Here is a 21,156-nt window from a genome sequence, read left to right as displayed (position 1 = left end):
TTAGAGAAGGACCTGCGGTGAAGGTCCGCTGAGGCTTCACTCTGACTTTCCTGGGAACGGATGGCTTTCCTGGGACCCAGCACTATAAAATCAGAGTCCAAAAGGGGTCAGTGAAGTTACACTGACTGCCATCCCAAAGGGGGATGTCCCAATTGCCGGAGGAACTTGTTCAGAGGCAAGACTGGGAAAAGAGTAGTGACTGGTGGTTGGTGCCACATCCTGCTTTTCCATTAGGACCTATTCTGTGAGCCTCTTTTCTTTCTGTAAGCGTCTGGTATTGAGTGCTCAGTCTCAGTTGATCTGCCCACATGAGTGGACTGAGGAGAACTGAAGAGAAGCCCTGGCCTCTGGTTTACTCAGAGATGTGTGCAGATGTCGGCGGTGTCATTCAGAATAGTCCTTCCAAGTGCTCTTGGGGGAATACAATATCCCATTAAATGAACCGTTCATACTTCCGTACCTTTACACTTTTCCTGTAACAGCTCGCCTGTCCTTCAGGAACCAGCCCACATGCTTCTTCTTTTAGAAGTCTTCCCTGCCCCTCCGGGTCTTTTAGTCACTGGAGACCCCTGAGAGCAGGGATTATCATACTGTATCTCATTTGTATAGTTTGTGTCCCTTCCTATCTCATAAATGGAGCAGGAATTTAATCAAGACCTGAGTCAATTTATATTATTTATATTGAGAACTTCCATGGGAATCTCTGTGCTAGGACATGACACACAAGTCCAGTAAGAAGAACCAATGAACAGAAGTTGGTACAAATGCTAGTGTTAGGGTTTGAAAGTGATATTTACATCCCAGCCCTCACCCCTGAGTTCAGACCAACTGTTCTCTGATCCCGTTTGGTTTGGTTCTCCTGCAAAACAGAGATGGAGGTGAAGATACTTTGGTTGGTCTGAGCAAAGGTCACTGCTCCTCTTTTCCACAGTTGGCCCTTCCAAGCTTAGGGGGTCACACACTGGTGCTTGTCCCAGTCTGTTCTGATTTCCCTTCCCATCTTCCTTCCTGTCCTGAGAGCCTCTTGTGTGCAATAGATAGCTCCCACAGCTTCTCTCTGCGCGTCATAACTCTAGCTGGGAAGTGACAGAAACCCAGCTAAAACGAATTCATTTATTGCCTCTTGCATGAAAGAGTTCAGAGGTGCTGCAGACTTCAGGCATGGCTGAATCCAATGGCTCAGCCTGGGGGAGCCAGGAATGTGTCTTTCTCAATTCATGGCTCTGCTTTCCAATTGTGTTAGGCTTCATTCTCAGGAAATCTCTCTCCAGTAGTATAGGTCAAAAGATGACCATGAATGAGTCCAGGCTCCTCCTCTTTCAGTTTAGTAATCACCGGCAGCAAGCAACGGTCCTTTTCTCAGGGTTCCAGCATAGGTCTCAGGCTGATGCTCATTCCCTCTGCTTGCCTGTTTTGAGCCACCTGCCAATCACTGTGGCCAAAGGAGTGAAATGTGCTGATCAGCCAGAGTCACCTACTCACCCTGGAGACAGGGTGGGGAGGGAGGGCTTCTTAAAGGATTATCAGAATGCTGTTACCAGAGGAGAAGGAATGGAAGAAGAGCTTGCACAGCAATAAATGGCCACTCAGTTTGTTCCCAGGTGAGTGGAGGCATGGATGTGCAGAAATCACAACAATGGAAGGGAGGATCTGACAAATGCAGAGGAGATGTTGGGGTGCTCCTGAGGGATGGGACCCTGAACTGATAAGTCTTTGGTAGGTGGGACCACTGGGGAGGAAGAGCATGAGCTGGCATGAGGAGGCAGGAAGCCCAGAATAGCACACATGACTAGAGCATTGTCATGAAGGAGCTGAGGCTGATGAGGCCAGATGGTGGAAGGCCTTAAGCCTACCCTTCATCCCTATGGCAATGGAGAACCTTTGAAAGTGAAGGTGAAACTGGAGAGATTGTCAGAGCTTAGACCACATGGGACCTTGTAGACCACATTGGGGATTCAGGGATTGATCCCATAAGCCCTGGAGTCAAGGAATGACACAATCAGAGCTGTACTTGAGAGACAGCACTCTATCTTCCCGAGAATGGCCTAGATGGAAAGAGGCAGGAGGCTGGGAAGCAGGGAAGAGCTCTTAATCATAGCCAACACTTATATACCTCTTCCTCTGGCTCAGGCACTGTTCTAACCACTTTACACCTGCCAAGACAAGAGAAGGCCTGAAACAGGGTGGTAGGAGATTCAACAAATGTTCTGTGGGCAGAATACATTGGACTTTGTGACTGATGCCATATGGTGGATGAGGTAGAAAGAGGAAGCCAGAATTCCTCTGAGATTTTGGGTAGTCAGAAGGCTAGAGGACCCTCTATCAGAAACAAAAATAACAGAGAAAAATCCATATACATTTATTGCCGGCAATTGTGAGCCTAGCCTACCTCTGGGCCCTAGAAGACAAGAACAAGGTAGTTGTTCCGTCTAGGAGATGGTTCTTTGCAGGAGACACAGGCAGGAAATGGATGATTTCAATACATTGTGATGAGTGTGGGGAGATCTGTACAAGCAGAGTAGCGTAGGGAGACAGTAATAGTATTTCCATCCACACAGCTGCTCAAGCCAGAAACTTGAGGGTATACCTTGACTCCTCCATCCCTCTTTCATCCAGTCAATCACCAAGACCAGTAGATTTGATGTCCTAAATACCTTTTGAGCACCTTTTGAATCTGCCAACTTTTTTTCATCTCCACTGAGAACCCACTAGATCAAGTCCCTCTGTCTTCTCATTTGAACTGCTGTAATGTAACTTCTTAATTGGTCTCTCCATTTTCATTCAGGTTTGCCCTAATCCATTCTCACACCATGCCAGAATAATCCTTTAAGAAAGGAAATCTGAATCCCTTTCCCACTTATAAACCTTTCAATGGCTTCCCATTGCTCTCAGAGTAAGATCCAATATCCTCAACCTGGAATATTCAGACCCAGAAGGATCTGGCTTCTTATGACCTCAGCAGGCTCATATGCCTTAGTTCCTATTACACTCCAGGGTCAATAGCAGGCCTAATAAGATTTAGGATGTTTCAGATTCCTTCAATCCACAGGACTTTCCTGTGTTATTCTTTTTGCTTAGAATGTTCTTCCCCAATTCTTCGCCTGGTAAACTACAAGTTTATGGGTCAGTTCCTCAGGAAAGCCTCCTCTGACCTTCTAAGCCCTAAGTGAGGACCTTCTTAGCCCTAAGAAGACCTCCAGATTCTATGCCAAGAGTCAGCAAACTTTTTCTGTAAAGTGCAGATGGTAAATATTTTAGGCTTTGCAAGTCATAGAATATTACAACAACTTAACTCTGCATTATAGCAGCCATAGACAATCCATAAACAAATTTATGGATGCTGAACTTCGAATTTCATATATACTTTTCACGTCATGAAATATTAGTCTTCATTGATTTTTTTTTCCAGCCATTAAAAAATGTAAAAGCAATTCCTAGCTTCTGGCCATACAAAAACAGGATGCTGGTTGGAATTGGCCCGTGGGCTGTAGTTTGTGATCCCTGTTCTATGTTGTCATAGTATAATATATAACATGTGCGTTTCTGTGTTGCACTTATTACAGTAGTAATTATGCATGTGATAGACTTCTTAATGTCTTTCCAGTTGAAAGTAAGCTTTTTGAGGGCAGGGACCACATTTGTTTTGTTTACCATTTTCCTCCTGGGCTTCTAGTATAGGACCTTGCCCAGAGCAGGTGCTCAATAAATGAATGGAGTGATTAGGTGTTCTCTTCCTTGAGAGGAGCTCAAAGCTTAGTGGAGAATACAGACATGTAAATAATTAATTAATGCTGTATTGGAGGGAAGCAGAGTTTAATTTTTGGCAGGTTTAGTTTGAGATACCAATGGGAACTCAGGGTATGGTGTTTCCCAAACATCTCAGTTAATGCTAAGATGCATTAACAGATAAGGGAGTAAAATGCATAGAAGAGGTGTAAAACCTACTGAGTATGCCAAGGAGAGAGGTCACTCACAGAGAAAGGCAGAATGAGGAGAGGAGAAGGAGGAAGTTAGAACTGTGGGGTAAGTTTCTGGGCCAGGGAAGGGGCAGAGATGGGAGAGGGGTAAGAAGAGATCCAGCATAGAGTCTTTTAGAAGCCAAGAGGAATGATTACGTATTTTTATATCCATTTAGTTTACCCGTGTTCATAGATTTTGCACTGGGCATGGCATATAGTTGACACTCAGAAAACCTGTGAATTGGAAGTTAAATTGCATCAGAACCTTTCAAGAAGTACTACACAGCATGCAGCCCACTGGAAGTGTTCAAATAAAGAAGAAAGAGTAAGCAGTGTGGAAGTAATGTTGCTGCGGAGTAAAGGCGAGGGTTGATGTGGTAGGGTCTGAGACTTAAGTTGAGCCTGGAAAGCTTTTCCTGCAGGAAGACCAGTGCACTCCTTCACTATTTATTCACATTTATTCAATATTTGTTTATTTATTCAATATTTATTCGTATTTATTTACTTTGCCTTGGGGATGCAGAAATCCATCAAAACTGATCTCTGTTCTCGAAGAGGTCACAATCTGGTGGGGAAGACAAACATAGGCCCTGATAATTATTACAGAATAAAGTGCAAAGGTACTGTAGGAGTGCACAGACAGGGAAGGAGCTAGTCAACTTGGGAGGCTTCACAGAAGAGGTGACATCTGAAATCAGTCTTTAAAGGTGCGAGTTCACTAGGGCAGGAAATCAGGCGGAAATCAACCTGTGCAAACCCTGATAAACGAGGTGGTTCGCAAACTTGTACGTGCGTAAGCATCTCTGGTGAAATCTGGGTCTAATGTACATTCTCAGGCGACACTCCCCGGGAAACTTCTGGTTCAACAGGTGAGTGCCACCTATTTTAACAAGCTTCACAGGACCACACTCGGAAAAGCTCTTTCGGTGATACCATTGTCATGGAAGGCGGGGATGGGGGGAGGCGCGGGGGTGGGAGTCGAGGCTGGAGAGAGCTTTGCGCATCCCAGCTCCTGGAGCTTCGAAGGTCACACTATCACAATAAAAACAACTCCATTTCCAGTCGCGCTTTCAGGGTACGAGACGCTTCCAAGGGCCTTACTTTGTTCGAGCCTCCCAACAAGTCTACGGGGTAGAAATTAGGAGTCTTACTTCGTAGGGCTGGGAACTGAGGCTCACAAAGCGGGGAGATGATTTGCTCAAGGTCACAAAGCGAGAGTTGGCCGGGTAGAGACTGCAAGCCAGACCAGATTCTCAGCTCAGGGACTTTTTCACAGCAAAGGCAGGCCGCGAGTGGGTGGGGCTCTGGCCCTCCCTCCAGGCTGGCTCCAAAATGGTGGGGGCAGTAGCGTCAGCAACGCCTCCTCCCCTTCCGTCCACCTCCCTCCTTCTTCCCCTGGCCACCCAGGCTGGGGGAGGGGATGGAACGGAGCAACCCATGTGACTGCCGACAACCTGGCGTGTGACGCAAAGCGGCGGGCCCAGCGATCATCTTGTGTTGTGGGAAACGTAGTTCAGTGCACCGTCGACTAGGCAAGGAGAGACGGGTCTAGGACTACATTTCCCAGGAGGCAGCGAGGCGACGCCGCCGCTGCCGCCGTCGGAGAGCGGGGACGCGGGGCGCGCTGTCGGGCGGGGGCGAGCTTCGGGCCGGTTGTGCCGTTGCGAGGCTGCAGCTGCGATCGCTGCCGTGGGCCCAGGTGAGTGAGAGCCTCAGACGGTAACCAGGGCAGCTCGACCCGCTCCAATCGCTTCGTATTTTATCTTTTCTCTGTGGCGCTGGGTCAGGGTCCCCAGGCCTGCCTGGCGCGGAGCCGCTCCCCGGCGCCTACCCCCTGGCCTCCTCTGAGCGGGCCTCGCTCCCTCCGGCTCCTCCCCCTCCCCGCCCTGCTGGGCTTCCCCGGGCTCCGGCCTAGCTCCGGCCGAGCTCCGACGCTCTAGGCCGCCTTTCCTCCCGAGCTGCTCCTACCCTGCTTTCTCCTTACAGGCTGCCGTGGAGCGGCCTCCACCTCCCTCGCCCCCTTTAGCCGTCTGAACCCGGTGTTTGGGTTTCTGCTTTTCCCGGAACTCTTGAGTGCCCTCCCCCCACCCACCTAGTCTCCATTGGCCTGGTTCTGTCTTCCCCTAGGGCGCATGTGGCTGGCAGGCAGTCCCTCTTCCGTTCTTCTCTGCCGTGTGGCCAGAGAAGGTATAGTCCAAATTTATCTGCCACGGGGACGTTTGTGCGCTCACTTTTATTTCAGTCTCTTGGTCTGGAGGTGAGGCCGGCTGCATTCCAGCGGTAATCGGCGTGTGTTCTGCTCATAGGAGGCAATTTCCTTTGCCCCCCTTAGCACCTCACCAACTTGCATCATCTGTTGTGTTTGCTTTTCTAAATCTTAGGGAAGGAGCATGGCGGCTGAAGCTGGCGAGTAGCGCTGGCGCTCAGAAGTTGGAAGCCATCAGTGGTCGTACCGTGTTTAGGGGAGGTTGTTAATTGGATGGAAGGACAAAAGCCTCTGAGAGTAGCCTCGCGAGAGACAGCCCGTGAAGCCTTTGGTGGCCGCATAACGGAAGGATCCTGGAGCCAGCTTGCCTGGGTTCACATATTGGCCCTGCTAGCTTTTGATTTTAGCTCAAGGGGCTTCACTCTCAAGTACCCCAGTTTCCTTATCTGCAAAATAGCGGTAACAAGAGGCCACTTTATAGGATTATTGTGAAGATTAAATAAGATTAAATTGAAAACCGCTTAGCTCATTACCTGGCATGTGTTAAACACTATTATTATCACCATCATTTATAGGATTTCTAGATTGTGGGCCCAGAGTGGAAAGGCATGTATCACACCATGTTCCTTCCCTTTCAGATGGCCCTCCCTTTTTTTGTTTGTGGAAATACGTTCTGTCGTAGTCTGCCCTGTAATCTAGGATGCCTTAATGTGTCTGTCACTGTATAGAAGCCTGTGAAAGAGCCAGAAACGGCTGCTGCCATAAACAACTTGGGGACCAAATTGGGCTTAGTTTGTTCTTTGCTGGGAAATGTGTTTTGTGAACTAGGGTACACACTAGCAATTTCAAAAACATTTTTTTTTCTGCAGCCATTTAGACTTGATTCTATTTTGTAGAAGAGGCGAGTTCAAGTTTCTATAAGAAACTGTTTAAAAACCTTTATGTCCAGTACAGTTCCATCTTTGTTTTTTTTCAAACTTTACACGAGTGGAAAAAAGAAAAAAACTTTACATGAGTGAAAGCTCTTCAGTTTTGGAGACTGATGCTTTTAGTCTGCAGACTAGTGCAGTTCAATTTTAGCCGTGGGTAGTGTTGGCAGTAGTAATAGCAACAGCAGCAGTAGTTCTTTAACACCAAGTACAGGCACTTTTTGAATTTGGGTTAGCCACGGAAGTTACGGATTGCGAAAGTAATGTCCTATTTTGTACTGAGAAATTGGAGGGAGGAAGCATGGAGTGTTTCTCAGATTAGCTCTGAGATGGGAAGGGATGAGGCTGACAGAGAGCGTAAGATGTACGATTTACTTACATTTAAGAATGGATGGTCTTAACTACCAAGAATCTTAAGGTGCTAGCCTGTTTCTTTTGGGCGTAGTGACATCCTGAATTGACAGAGATGTCGTTAATGCTGTTCTCTCACATATTAGATTTTGGTGGAGTCTTTAGGGTTTTCTATATATAGCATCATGTCATCTGCAAAGAGTGACAATTTAACTTCTTCATTCCCAATTTGGATGCCTTTTATTTCTTTCTCTTGCCTGATAGCTCTGGCGAGGACTTCCAACACTATGTTGACATATTAGATTTTGATGGATTGCTTTACACACTCATTCTGTAGACATCTAAGACTGATCAAGTATTTGACTGAGTGGGAGATTGAACAAATAGTGCCTGAGAATCCACCATCTCTGGGAGTACAGGGAGTGTGAGGCAGAAGGGGTCTTGCCTTTTGGGAATTGCAAGTGTAGTGGGAGAGGACAACAGGTAAGAAATAAATTACAAATTGAGAAAAGTGATGTGGAAGTATCAAGCAGGGGACTCCGCTAGATACTAAAAAAGGAGAGAAATTCTTTTTGTTGGGAGTGAGAAGACAGTTTTAGTTTTGTGCGGTGTCAAGAAGAAAGCATTCCAGGTGGAGGGAACAGCAAGCGCCAAAACTTGAAGATGGGAAGAGTTTAGCATGCTTTCAGAACTGAAAAGAGGCCAAGTGTGCCTGACACATGGAGGAGAGGTTACAGATGAGATGCAGAGGTAAGGTTGTTTAGGGAAGCCATTGAAGCCTTCTAACGGATGGAAGGAGTTTCCGTTTGATTTATACTTTCAAATCACGTTTCAGAGGTGTGGAAAATGGGTTGTGGAGGATATCATTTAAGAGGCTATTTATTGTACTGGTCCAGGCTGGAGATGGTAGTTGCCTGAAGTAGATTGATGGAATAGAGATGTATCCACGGGAAGAGACAGGGTTTGGAGATTACATAGGTCTGATGTGCTCTAGAACAGGATATTCTTAATCTACGGTCTGTGGACTATAGGAGGCCTGTGAACTCTGTAAAATGTTTGTGAGGGAGTGCACTTTCTCAAAGAAAGTGTTACCTTCCATCATATTCATCAGTCTCGAAGTGTTAAGAACCACTGCTCTAGAGTCTGTACTGTAGATTTATAACCCATAAAAAAGTAATTGCCCACGGTTTACCAGCAGAGAAAGTGTCATGGGTATCCTTTCTAAAAGATTCACTTTCTTAGTCTTTCAGGGGAACTTTTGTTTGTTTGTTTGTTTACATCAAGGTTAAATGCCAAGCCATAGAAGTCATCTTTTGAATTTCTTTGTCTAGAAGTACGGGCTGATGCCCATTCTGAGGAAGCTGAACATTAGTGAACTCAGGTTCACAAACACTTATTTCCTAGTGTTTTCTTCCATTGCATTTTGTTTATAATTCCTAGTCTGGTGGAAGAAATGGAGCACCTTACTGTGTGAAGAGTAAGATGATTAGGGGTCTACAATGTATATTCATATATTTTGTGTATTTTCAGATGATAATGTGTTGGAAGAATAGGGCGTGTGCTTTCTACCCCCAAATTAGCACTGAAAGAACCAGGTTGTTTCTTTTTATGGCAGAGGTTGAAAACAGAAGGCTCATGCACTGAATTTAGTTTGCAGATGTGGTTTGTTTGGCTCACACAGTGTTGTAAATTTGAATTAGTTGTCAACATTAAAAAACAAGGAGATTTCATGTACAAATTTGGATTCAAGCTGCTTTTGAAAAATCTGACCTGGTAGCTGTGGACCTGTGTTTTGGCTTTGCAGCAGCCATCTTTTATTATAGTTAGAACATGTTCTCCAGTTTGTCACAGACCTCTCCACAGCCTGGACATGTATCCCTGACACAGAGCAGAGTGTTAGTTGATGCTTATCACTTTACACCTTTATATTACTTGTCTGTTTGTAGGCGTTTTAATTTGCTGTCCCTGTAGATATATGATACAGGTCTCTAATGTCCCCACTTAAAGTCATTCTGCTGCCATAACATTACATCGCCATTAATTTTGTTTTTCTGTCTTGGTGCCTTATTTCTTTTCTTTGTTCTTTGAAAAAAAAAGAAAGGAAATTTTAGTTAACTTTAGTGGGAGTGGGGAACCCAAAACATTGAATTATTTTGTTTCCAAGCTAAAGAAACCCAAGGCTTATGGAAAGCATGAAGACATTGATCTGACCCTTGCCCATGCCTTTTAGCTGGCATATGTGCAGTGTCCTCACATTGTTCTGCCTGATTTGCTTTTTCAGCATCTGGAATATTGTAACTGCATAGCTTGGCTTGTTTCAGAAAATAGAAGGCCAAGCAAAGTTAAGTTGCTGAATGTCCACTTGGAAGATTTGGTTCCTGTCCTGAGACACAAGAACCAGGTTTCTTTTTTTTTTTTTTAATTGCTTATGAAGTCCATTGCTTTGCTTTCAGTAATTCTGCATGTTTTTTTGAGGTGTTAATAACTCAATTTTCTCTCTCTCTTTTAATAAAAAGCAAGGTAAATAAAGGATTGATAGAGGAAATCATAGAGGTGAGACTGCTTTTTAAAGTTACCCAGGAGATTTCTTTTTTTTTTTTTTTTTTTTTTTTTTTTTTTTTTGTTGAGAGCCCACTGGCCCATGTGGGAATCGAACCGGCAGCCTTCGGAGTTAAGAGCACGGAGCTCTAACCGCCTGCGCCACCGGGCCGTCCCCAACCCAGGAGATTTCTTCACTCCAGGGCTCTCCATTACATTAGGGCTTCCCCAGAAGATGGTCCCAGTGTATCTAAAGCTTGTGTCCTAGAATATTGACTAATACCTTTTAGCTACCAGATATCAGGGAAAAAAAAACAAACTTAAAAATGAAGATTGAGGAAGCTGGTCAGATGCCAGAGTAGAATTGACCAAAAGAAAAAAGAATTGGATAATTTTTTTAATATAAGAAATTTTGTTTTCAGGTATAATAAAGTGATTCTTCACAGAGCTTTGCTTTGTATACTCAGAAGTTGTTGCTGCTCAGCTGTCAAGGAGTTGCTGTATCACATTTTTGGCTTGGGCCATTTTGATGTCCCCTTGTATGCATGTATCACATTGGGAAGTGTTCTGAGAAAGGCCTTCCTTGACCACCCTCTCTATAATAGTGCTCCCTTCATCAACTGATAACTCCCCTGCATTGTTATTATGGGACGTTATATTTTAAATCTATTGTGTCTTTACCTCTTTAGAGAAAAAGCAGGGGTTTGTTTGATTCACTGCTGAATCCCCATATCCAGGATGGTCTCTGTCACACGGAAGAGGCTTAGTAAATACTGAAGAAAGGACGAATTAATACGGGAATAAACAGATGGCTGATGGGGTCGCAGTTTCGAAATACTCCCACTATCAAGTCCTAGTTTACTCAGATTTTGTTCTACCAGATGAAAATAATTTGTATGGTAGTAGGTGAGGAGATTGCAAAGGGGCAAGAGAGTACTTTCTGGAGTGATGGAAATATTCTGTATTGTGGTTGGGGTGGTGTTTACACAGTATTTTTGTCAAAACTCACCCAGTTGTATTCTTAAAATGTGTACACCTATTGTCTGTGAATTACAAAGTTGATATATAAAAATTTCGTATTCAAAACCCATCCTCAAAAGTCTACTCGGTAAAACTGAGGTAACTAGATTGTGATAATGATTGTTTAGTAACTTTAGCCAAGTATAGATTGGACAGGAGACTTTAAACTACTCTGTTGGGAATGAAGAGGTGCCTCAGGAGCTGTTGAGGGAGAGACTGAGCTGGCAGCCCTCTGAGCAGCCCACCTCCCATTTCAATCAGAGCAGTTCTGCACTGGTATTTTATACTTTGGGATTCTGCTTAACATTTCATTTTAAAAAAGATAATATATCTTTTAGGTCCCTAAAACCCTCCAACCTCTACACCAGGGTTTAGCTAAGCAAGGCATAGCCTATAAAACTATTGGTCGGGGCAGGTAGTCATTCAGTGTTCTCTCCTCACAAATAGGTGCTTGTTGAAAAATTTCAGACATTGCAAAAATACGTAATGAAGAAAGTAAATGTTTTCTATAATGCCGTCTCTTTAGGCCAGTGTTAACAATTTGGATATATAGAAGAAATTTCTACTGTTTTGATGTACATGTAATTTTTTGGTGCAAGATTTTTTTTTTTTTTAACTTTTTTCTTATATTTGTTTCAGGGAGACAACAACATAATGATTAGACGTTTACAACCCCCATAAAGTGATCATCCCACCAAGTCTACTACCCACCAGACACTGTACATAGTTATTAGAACATCATTGACTGTATTCCCCATGCTGCGCTACTGATCCCCGTGACAGTTCTTGTTTTAAAATTATAGCTGTCATTCAGTGTTATATTAGTTTCAGGTGTACAATGTAGTGGTTACACATTTATATAATTTATGAAGTAAATTAAGTAAGTCTACTACCCATCTGATGCCATATATAATTTTTACAATATTGGCTATATCTCCCATACTGTACTTTACATCTCCGTGACTCTCCTGTAACTTATCAATTTGTACTTCTTAATCCCTTCACCTTTTTCTCCCAGCCCCCCAACTCTCCTCCCATCTAGTAACCATCAGTTTGTTCTCTGTTTCTATGGGTCTGTTTGTTTTGTTTGTTCATTTATTTTCTTTAGATTCCACATGTAAGTGAGATCATATCGTATTTGTCTTTCTCAGTCTGACTTCACTAAGCATAATTCCCTCTAGGTCCATCCATGTTGTCGCAACAGTGAATAGTACCTTAACAAATCATTGGACTTGACTCTTGATTCAGAAGCAGTGGATCTGAACTTTATTGAATGAATGATACAGAAGAGTATTGTTTAATTATTGTAAATGCTTTATCATATCAGTTATGATCATCTCCTTATATTTTTGGAACATCTGTTTGAGAGAATGAAGCTTAATGAAGAAATTTTTAACATGCTTAATCCGAAGTACAAGCTTCCTGATAAAACCTGATGCCTACTCTGACTGTTAACATGTTGAGGTATTTGATACATGAGCCATAAATGTAAGTGAAAGATAATTATTTAATTTCAGAATTCTCAACTAAATTACTTTATTACACATTGTGTAATAAAATGTGTACACAATGTGTAAAAGACACATTGCCATTAATCTCCCCAAAATACTCCCCCTCACTTTGAACACTTATCCCAGCATTCTTGCCACTTTCTGAAGCACTTCTGAAGTCCTCTTTTGTGAGTGGCTGTTGTGGCTGCCTCGATGTCCTGAATCATTTTGACTTTGGGGAAGAGCTAGAAGTTCCATGGTACCAGCTCCAGTGAGGAACGTGGATGTTCTTTTTTTTTTTTTTAAAGATTTTATTGGGGAAGGGGAACAGGACTTTATTGGGGGAACAGTGTGTACTTCCAGGCCTTTCTTCCAAGTCAAGTTGTCCTTTCAATCTTAGTTGTGGAGGGAGCTGTTCAGCTTCAAGTTGTTGTCCTTTCAGTCTTAGTTGTGGAGGGCACAGCTCAGCTCCAGGTCCAGTTGCCGGTGCTAGTTGCAGGGGGCGCAGCCCACCATCCCTTGCGGGAGTTGAACCGGCAACCGGAGTTGAACCAGCAACCTTGAGGTTGAGAGGACGCGCTCCAACCAACTGAGCCATCTGGGAGCTCAGTGGCAGCTCAGCTCAGGGTGCCGTGTTCAATCTTAGTTGCAGGGGGCGCTGCCCAACATCCCTTGCGGGATTCGAGGAATTGAACCGACAACCTTGCCTTTGAGAGTCCACTGGCCCATGTGGGAATCAAACCGGCAGCCTTTGGAGTTAGGAGCATGGAGGTCTAACCACGTGAGTCACCGGGCCGGCCCCCACAATGTTCTTATTTGATAGAAATTGCTGTATACCAGAGCAATGTGTGACACGGAGCGTTGTTATGATGGAGGCTGATTTACAGCACACTTTAAAAAACACTTTAAAAAACACCTCAGCAGTAGCTCTCATTGGACTGACTGCACAGAACAAGTTGAAACTTGTCACACACTGTTACTAAGTTTCAAATAGAAGATCCCTGCCTTGCTGGTGGTTGGCAGCAGCATTCACCATATGTTTTGATCACAACAGAAAGGCTCTGTGTCACACATTGCTTCTGGTATGGCAATTTCTGTCAAATAAAAACAACAATGTGTCCTCATCCACTTTAGTCACTGGATCTGGCACCATGCGACTTCTGGCTCTTCCCCAAAGTCAAAATGACCATGAAAGGTAAACGTTTTGAATTAATTCAGGACATCGAGGTAGCCAGGACAGCACAACTAAAGACACTCATGAAAGAGGACTTCCAGAACTGCTTCAGAAAGTGGCAAGAATGATGGGATAAGTGTGTTCTAAGCAAGGAGGAGTATTTTGAGGGGGATTAATGGCAGTGGTTTTTTACTGTAATACATTTTTAAAATTTAAACATTCACCGTACTTTTTGATTACACTTGGTATACAGAAGCTGTGACTTTGTATGCAATATGTTATTCTAGCTGGAATTTAGACCTTGCCCTTCTTACCTGTTTTTAGGTATCTAATCTTCGAGCTGCCAACAAGAATAAGAGGTGCTTTCTGAGGACAGGATCTTTGGTTTCCTTGTTGAGTATTAAATATCCCTGCAAAGCTATAGGGATACATACAGGCTTTGTCTTTTGGATCGTTAGTCCTCCTCCTTTTACTCCTTTTAGTGTGTACTGAACCATTGTTTAAATTGTAAGTCCTGGATACACTTTTTTGATGCTTGTCTCCCGTCATAAAGAATTGTGTGTGCAAAACTCCGCTTTTTATATAGTAACTCTTGAATAATCTAGTTCCTGTTGGAAATATTTTAAAACATTTTCTTGACTACATTTCTGTTTAAAGTTATTTAGTGTGTAATTTTCCTCTCTGAGTTGTCAGCATCTTAACTGGGCCTAATGTGGAGTTAGGCAACATTCTAGAGATTTAGCTTAATCTCTACTTTGCATTGTACAGATATTTGTGTATCAGCTTAGTTTTTTTTTTAAGGTGATTCTGGAAACAAACATCTTTAAGGATTTAATTTGTGGTTTGGTGATTATGTAAGACAGTTGCTGGGGGGGAAAAGTCTTCATGAAGTGTAAAATAAACCTGATTTACTCCTGAAAAATTTGGAAAAATAACTCATTGTTGAGCATATCCATTATTATCCTCCCTTCCAATTTTTTATTTTTCAAACTGCCCTTTTAGAATAAAATGCTATGTGTTTAACGTTCATTAATTCATTTAATTTTTATGACAAATTTATTAGTGTATTTACTTTTCAGAGATGGGGAAATTGAGTAAGATTGTATACCTTGCTCAAGGCTGCACAGATGTGGAGTCAGGCTTCTAATCCAGGTTGCTCATGTGTTTGCGAAGCTCTTGTTCTTAAGCACCCTGCCTATACTCAACGTATACTTTCATATTCTTATCCTGCAGTATGGAGTTGTTTCTTTGATTTGACCTTAAAAGTATTGCTTTATGCGTCCTATTTCAGTCTTTAGAACTTGTTTGCAGACATGTAAATATATGTGGCCAAGAAGCTTGTGAGGTATATGGGAATGCCTGTACTTTTCTGTCACTATCATAAGAAATTTTATTATTCTTTTTCTTCTAGGAGAGGGACTGGGACAGGAAGTCTAAAGGTAGCGCAAGCACAGTATTCAGCATGTATAAACATTTTTTCATGCTTTAAAAAAGTATGCAATATGAAGACATGCAAAAAAGTATAAAGAATAATACAGTTAGTACCCATGTATTTAAGAGATAAATTTAATAAACTTAAAGTTCTATCGCCATAGCTAAAATCTAGGATTGTTCAGCCCTTCTCCCCCAACCAATCTTCTGATTTTGGTGTTTATGATACCTAAGTAGTTTTCAAGACTTCTATTAAAAATGTATGCATTCCTCAACAAAATAAAGTTTCGTTTTTGTGTGTTTTTCAGCTTCATATAAGCTGTGATAGCGATTTACTTTTATGATTTCTTTTTCTGCTCAGCCTTGTTTGTGGGATTCATTCATGGTATCTTGTTTTTCATTTTCACTGCTGTATAGTATTCGTGGTATGAACGTGCCACTTTTTTTATCCATTTTCCTCTTTGTACTCAGAGAGTGCTGCCAAGAATTTTCTTGTATATATTTTCTAGACTTAGGAGAGTTTCTCTAGGTTTTATACCTAAGAGTGGAATTGCTGGGTCATAGAATGTACACGTTTTTGACTTTATTAGACACACTCACATTATTCACCAGAGTGATTATACCAGTTTATACTCGCAGCATAAACATTTCTTTCCTTTTAGGAAACAAGTAGTGGCATCCCTGAATTTGAAGTATTTAATAAAATCTTGCTATCTATGTTAACGACACTTGATATTATTAGACTTTCAAATTTTTGCCATTCTTAAGAGTATATAATATTTCACTGTAGTTTTAAATTGTATTTCTGTGATTACTAGTGAAGAGGAATCTTCTCGCATATATATAGCCATACAGATTTCTCTGTTTTTGAATTGCCTGTTTATCGCCTTACCCTACTTTATTTTTAGCATTTATCATCATTTGACATACAGTATATAGTTGTTTGTATGTCTCGTCCCACCTCAGGTCAGTTTCTCCTTTTGTCAGTGTTTTATCTCTGGTGCCTAGGACAGTGCCTGGCTTATGGTAGGTGTTCAGTAAATATTTATTGAATAAAAGTAATCTTTTTTTACCTAAATGAATTTTTTAGCCTTTTAATTGATTTGTAGAGGTTCTTTACTCACATATAGTCTAGAGTCTGGATTTTAATCCTTTGGTTATATGTATTGCAAATATGCTTTCCTAGTATGTGGGTTCATTTTGATTTTCTAAAGCATATAGACTTATCAAGCTTTACCTTTAAGGTTTAGACTTGTAATATCTTATTTGAAATTCTCTACTCTGAATTTATGCACCTACATTTTCTTCTGAGTTTTATCACAAATCTTTTTTTTTTTTGCCTTTTTTGTTGAGAGCCCGCTGGCCCATGTGGGAATCGAACCAGCAGCCTTCAGAGTTAGGAGCACGGAGCTCTAACCGCCTGAGCCACCGGGCCGGCCCGTCTTCTGAGTTTTAAAGCTTTTCATCTTTAATGTTATTTGCTTGTGGTTTTTTTTTTAGTCCACTTGTAGTTTATTTTTGTCTGTGATGTGAGGTAGGTATCTAGTTTTACTTTCTTCATATGATTGGTTTTAGTATTTATTAATATTCTGAATCTCAAGTCCTAACTTGTTTTGGGGTTTTGTATTGCGGCCTTTCTACCATTGTACCTTTGTATAGTGGCTTTTATATCTTTTTGCCAGGTTTAAGTCTTAACTTTATACATGAGAAATTGGAAAAATAGTAATGTAATCTAAAACCAAATTTACTGGAAATAGAAAGCAGGATTGCTATATCAGGGAGGGAATGAGTCAAACAGCTGAATTAAATCTTTTAGAGGGAAAACTCCATTTATAAGAATTACTTTGACAAGTGAAAATAGTTCTCTTAGTAAATAGAAATTGCAGTTATGCCGTTTTTATAGCAATCTATTTTCCTGGTTAAACTTAGGAATATAGAGCTGGTTCTGGGGAGCTGTTACAGTGCTTATAAATGCTGTGGAACTATTATGCATTTTGTGAGAGCCCACTGCCTACGTAGCTCTGGGATTTAGTATTTTGTGGGAAGAGGGTTTTGTTTCCCTAATGGTGTTTGTAAATTGCTGTTCGGTGAACATCAGCTGCAGAGCAGCTGAAAATAAATTAATTAATGTCAGAGAATATAGACATTTTGGATAGATTTCCAAAATTGCTGATAAGATTATTTTTAATAGTAAGTTTGGTTGAAAATAAGTTTGACAGTACTCTGAGAAGTAGTTTTGACCTTCATGTCAAATCTAATAGCTACTTCTGATTTGTAATTTTTAAAGAAAAAGAAAAGAAAGAAAAAATTTCTGAAGGGGACTGTACTTTAGTGGATTCTCCAGCATGGTATGATCATATTTGTGACATTATTCTGGCATCAAATTCAGTCTCTTTCCTGTTGCTTGTTTACAGATGGAAACAAATGTGACTCATCCAGAAGTTGGTTATACTAGTCTGATGACCTGTTTTAAATGGGCTGTTATTCAGATTACTATTTTGGATGGAATTTTTTTAGTAAAACTAATAAGCATTTGTGGAACATAGACTCTGAATGTCGTGTCCACTTTTCTAGCTCTAAAATTGAATTTTCGACTGAAATTTTCTTTCAAATGGGCCGTTAGTGGGTTAGATTTATTCTTAGTTAGCATTCCCTGTAGCTTCCAATAGAGTACATTTTAGCTAAGTAAGAATATTTAGGAATGTTTCTAAAACCAATTTCATAAGGTACATTAAAAAATTTTTTTTCCTTTAGGTCTTAAGTAACTGGGAAGAAAAGTGAGAAATCAGAGCTGACTGGATGAAGTTTGTGGCTTAAGGTTCCTTAACAGGCAAAAGGTGGCCTGATGATGTAAAAGAACTGACAGTCAAGGAAGGGCCTTTAGCCTCTAGTTTTACGCATAGCTCGCTTTGTTGGGCAGATCCCTTTTTCCCTTCTGTAAGACTAGGGTTGCGCGAGATAGGATCTCTCAGAGTGCAACTCTCAATGCTCTGCGATTCTAATTCTAGTCATATTTGTCCAAAACTCTTATCTGGCTCAGTGGTCTTGCACGTAGATTGGATTGGATCATGGTCTCTTACTCACAAAAATCTTCACATTATGATTAAATCCAGTTGAGGCTACACACCCTATACATGGTCTAATGATAATGAACTTGATTCTCTAGCACTTCAAATAACAATTATATTTCGCAAATAACTATTTCAGAGAGATTTAGAAATAGATTCATAAGAGTTAGAATTGTAGGCTGGAAGTTGTATTAATCTGGTTCTTAGCAGAATAATGATAATACTGAGCAGAGATAAATTCCTCTGTTGTTATTACAAGCACCTGGAAGGGCAGGACTTTTCTGATTCATCTTGGTGCTTCCTACAGTGCCCTGTGAAGGAAATTAATAATTAGTTGTTACTCTTACTTGAGAGCTTGCTATATTACTAGGAACTATACTATAATTTAGATGTTTTTGTCATTTAATCATTGCAACAGTTCATGAGGTAGCGTTACTCCTATTTTATAGATCAGGAAACTGAGGCTTAAAAGAGTGAAAATGTTTTCGACTGGTTTTTATGTGACTCCAGAGCCTGTAATCTTTCTTGCCTCAACATGCTGTCTGGCAAAGACGTTATTCATATGGTGTTCTCACTGAACGTTAATTTAATGAAATATTTGTAAAATGTTCTTAAAATTTTTATGTACATTGTTTTGTATCTTTATGTTGGTATTTTTAGAAGCGAGGAACAGCCAGCCCTGATAGGCCAACTGAGTATCTCACTAATAGGACATCCTCAAGGCAAGGCAGCAAGTAGTTGGTGATCGTGTTCCAAAATAAAACATTTTTAAACCAGGGAGGAGGACTGGAAGTTGGGAATAGGGAGGGCAGAAATTAGGAAGGAGACCTCTTTTCAGTATATGCTCTTGTACAAGTTTTTTTTTTTTTTTTAAGGTTTTTTAAAAATTTATTATTGGGGAAGGGGAACAGGACTTTTTTTTTTTTTTTTTTTAATTGGGGAACTGTGTACTTCCAGGATTTTTTTCCAAGTCACGTTGTCCTTTCAATCTTAGTTGTGGAGGTCACAGCTCAGCTCCAGGTCCAGTTGCTGTTGTTAGTTGCAGGGGGCAGAGCCCACCATCCCTTGCGGGACTCGAGGAATTAAACTGGCAACCTTGTGGTTGAGAGCCCACTGGCCCATGTGGGAATCGAACCAGCAGCCTTCAGTGTTAGGAGCACGGAGCTCTACCGCCTGAGCCACAAGGCCGGCCCTAGGCCCTTGTACAATTTGAAATTTTTACTGTGCATATGTTACTAAAAAGAAAAAAATAAGAAACATTTTAGTATCTTTAGGCAAATAAAACACTTTATGTTACTATCTCAAGTTCTATGATTCTGTACCTTTTTTCCTCTTTTAAAAAACTTCATAGGTCCCCAGTAAATTAAAAATACTTCATAGGTGACAGCATGGATGAATTTTGACATTATGTTGGGTGACATAAGCTAGACATAAAAGGACAATATATATGATGTCACTCAGATGAGGAAGCTGGAGTAGTCAGATTCACAGAGACAAAGTAGAATGGTGGTTACAGGGAGGATACTATTTAATGGGTACCCAGTTTCAGTTTGAGAATATAAAGTTCTGGAGGTGGATGGATGGTGGTACTTAATGCCACTGAACTGAACTGTACACTTAAAAATGGTTAAAATGGTGAATTTTGTGTTATGTATATTTTACAATAGTAAAAAGAAAAACTATAGCTAATACTCATTTGTCAGTCAATGAACATGTAACTAGACACTAGGAATACAAAAAGGAATTTGATCTGGTATCTGTTTGTTACCAAGGAGCCATTTAGTTTAGTGATACTGCTCTAGTAGTTTTCAAGGAAACAGAGGCTTATGTTGTAGGGAAATGGTAGCTAATAAAAGTTTTGTAATGTGATGAAAAGATGATAAATTATGGGAAAGTAGCTGTTAGGGTTTCAGATAACACACAGTCTTATCTGGTGGTCGGTGGGTCGGAGGACTCAGATGATATGTTATTTTGCTTTAGGGCACCTCAGCATGATTTTAAAAACCACCTGTCTATGTAGAAACTGTCAGGTGCACAGATGGCATGTAGATCCCTTATAAACTGAGAACCTGTGGCACAGAATAATGATGTCATTTATGGGGCAGACTCAGCATGGGAGCAAGTATAGCCCGGATTTGTTGCCAGAGTGTTCTGCTTCTTTAAGAGGTTTTGAAGACGTAATAAGCATCTTATATTTTGAGTCTGCTGTAAAGCCGAATTCTGAATTCTCAAGAGAAAGAAAATTATTGTAACAGCTGTATGCAATGTCAGAGAGACAGTAGACTTGGAGGCGGGGGCTATCACTTTGTGAGGGGTACGAATGTCTAATCGTTATGTTCTTTAGTACACCTGAAACTAATAATAATAATAAAATGTACAACAACAAAATAAAAAAGAGAAAGAAGGTAATTGTTTAATAGTGTGACTACCCATACCAGCTGGCTGCAGTCCTTTAGTCTTTTAATGGCCATTTTGACATTGGCCTGATTAATAATATAGTAATATTTATTAAGTACTTACTGTGTGCTAAGCACTCTTTCAAGAACATTACACACGGATTGATTTATTCAGTTTTTTCACAACAACCCTGTGTAATAGGAACCAGTTTGACAGATGAGGAAGCAAAGATAATAAGATTTAATCAAGTGACTTATCACAGGCCTCACAACTGCTAGTTGGTGGAACTGGGGACAAACCTAGGTAGTCCGGCCTTAGAGCTCTTTCTTACCATTTGTTGGGCTAGTGCTTGGGAAATTACTTTGGAATGATTGATTACTGATTTTATTTGCCTTACTGTACGTTGCTGGGCATAAGTATTAAAAAATGAGTTTCTGCCATTTGAGACTGAGTTTTCAGAAATACTGCTCTGTAAGTGTTTATCCTTGTTTGGCCATTTGCACTAAATGCTTTTGCTAGGCAAGTGATGTAGAACCAGAGTTGGCAAACTTTTTCTATAAAGGTCCAGGTAATACTTTAGACTTTGGGGCCAA

General features: G+C 41.1%; 1 protein-coding gene across 3 annotated transcripts in view; it reads left to right on the top strand.

The window, feature by feature from the left end:
- Positions 1 to 5,474: 5,474 nt before the first annotated feature.
- THRAP3 (thyroid hormone receptor associated protein 3) overlaps positions 5,475 to 21,156 on the top strand; it is a 61,366-nt gene continuing 45,684 nt past the window's right edge. Inside the window, exon 1 of one of the 3 annotated variants that reach the window (XM_081057051.1) lies at positions 5,475 to 5,658. The gene's annotated coding sequence lies outside the window, so the exon portion shown is untranslated. Of the gene's footprint in view, positions 5,659 to 13,251; positions 13,275 to 21,156 lie in introns of those variants that run through there. The other 2 variants (XM_081057052.1, XM_081057053.1) reach the window with 2 other exon arrangements.

This window comes from Rhinolophus hipposideros, assembly GCF_964194185.1.
Source record: "Rhinolophus hipposideros genome assembly, chromosome: 8".
Taxonomy (NCBI): domain Eukaryota; kingdom Metazoa; phylum Chordata; class Mammalia; order Chiroptera; family Rhinolophidae; genus Rhinolophus; species Rhinolophus hipposideros.
Note: the sequence above shows the minus strand (reverse complement) of the source record. Positions and strands in the feature narration are given on the sequence as shown.